Consider the following 2,159-nt stretch of genomic DNA (forward strand, 5'->3'; position numbering starts at 1 on the left):
TCTAAAAGGACTTCATGTAATGTTTTGTTGTTAAATATTTTTTCTCGATCTCTTTATATAAATTTGAGCTCAATTGTGAATTTAACGGAGCCAAATGAGTGATTGTGTATCAATTTTTATTGAGGTGAGTAACTATAACAGATTTATAATCAGTATGATTGAGTTAAACTATAAGACATTAGACATAGTGTCTTTTCATCCACCTAAGTCTTATTTGGCGGAGTTACTTGATGTTTGTGCTAGCCAAAGGTAAAACGTACCGATGAAATAATTAAGTTGCATGCAAATTAGTCAAACACCAGCATCACACACAAAAAAAGAAAAATTTTAGACATGATTTTCTGTAATCGTCCGAACTATGGAGCTTTAAAAAATCCAGTAAGTTATTTAAGTGACAAGGATTATTTTAGGACGGATTATAAAAGTTTGGATGGAAAGCTCGCATGCTTACTCTAAAACAGAAAACACACAAAGTGTGTGGACATTATAGTTATTTTGATTTTTGTGATCCAATAAAAGATAGAGCAAGATTTTTAATTTTTTTTCATAACAACTTTCAAGTAGCATAGCGGAATAACCTTTTATTCTTCAACCAATGTCCCATATGAAAATCAATAAGGCCTATCAAAAAAATAAACAAAAAAGTTTAAGGACAAAGGACAAAGATAAAGAGGAAGGAAAAGTGTAAAAGTTGTCAATAAGGGCTGTGAGAACAGGAAAAGAATAAAATAATCCTTTTATCGAATTACAAGGAGATTCCAGAAGAGATTGAAGAGCCAGGTGTGTTGGTTTATTAAATATCTCCTTACACCTAAATTATGTAAAAAAAAACATTATTAATTTAGAACTTTAAACTGAATTATATACTAATAATATTTATTTATCATAAATATAACATTTATTTTAATATCAATTGCTACTTTTTAATAAATATTTTTTATATACAATTTTAGTGGTTAACACGAGATACACGTGCAAAACACATATCCTAAATATGCATACATACATACATACATACATATATATATGTATATATACTAGTTACGAGTAGCCTGTGCATCAATATTTATATTAAATTAATATTATAATAATAATAATAATTAAATTATAAGATTTATTTATTTATTCATTTCAAAAAGATTTTGTTTTTCTCCTTTTTTTAAGAAAATAATTACCCAAGTCTCAATTTAAGTGACACAATGAGTAAATGATCATAATGAATAATTAGGAGTGACATAGTAAAATCGCGAGGAAACAACGAAGCAGACATATCTTAAATAACTTATAATAACTAATTAGAAGTGATAAAATTTATTTATTTATTCATTTCAAAAAGATTTTATTTTTCTTTTTTCCTTTTAAAGAAAATAAGTACTCAAGTCTCAATTTAAGTGACACAATGCTTAAATGGACATAATAATTAATTAGGAATGACATAGTAAAATCACGATTGAAACAGCGAAGTAGACATGTCTTAAATGACGTACAATAACTAATTAGAAGTGATATAATAAATTTACTATACAAAAATACTTGTGGAAAAAAATTAAATCGGCCTCATATAAAACTTCAAGTAAATTTAATATTAAATATTTTTAATTTTTTAATATTTAGATGATTTTATAATAACTTTTTAATATTAATTTTTTAGAATTTAGGTGACTTATAATAATTAACTATGGCTGATATAGGCAAATTATGGGTGAAGCGGACATGTCATAAATATCTAGTTTATTTTTTATCAAATATTATTAATTTTTTTAATACATAAATAGATTATAATAATTAATTAGAGATTATATAATAAAATCACGGAGGAAGCAGCTTATGAAGCAGACATATTGCTACTTTTTAATAATTATTTTTATATACAATTTTAGTGGTTAACACGAGATGCATGTGCAACGCACATATCCTAAACATGCATGCATGCATACATACATACATACATGCATACATACATACATACATACATAAATATTGTATTGTTTTGTGATAAATATATAATGTAGTTATTTATTGTCCAAAGGCATCGATAGGCACTCAAACTTGTTGTCAAAATTCACTTAGACCCCTCAACTATGGCCTGTACCTATCAGATCCCTACAACCTCAAAATTTTATTCCAATTGGACTTTTTTTTTTCAATCAGAAAAAGGC

Source organism: Capsicum annuum, chromosome 2 (assembly GCF_002878395.1).
Source record: "Capsicum annuum cultivar UCD-10X-F1 chromosome 2, UCD10Xv1.1, whole genome shotgun sequence".
Taxonomy (NCBI): Eukaryota; Viridiplantae; Streptophyta; class Magnoliopsida; order Solanales; family Solanaceae; genus Capsicum; species Capsicum annuum.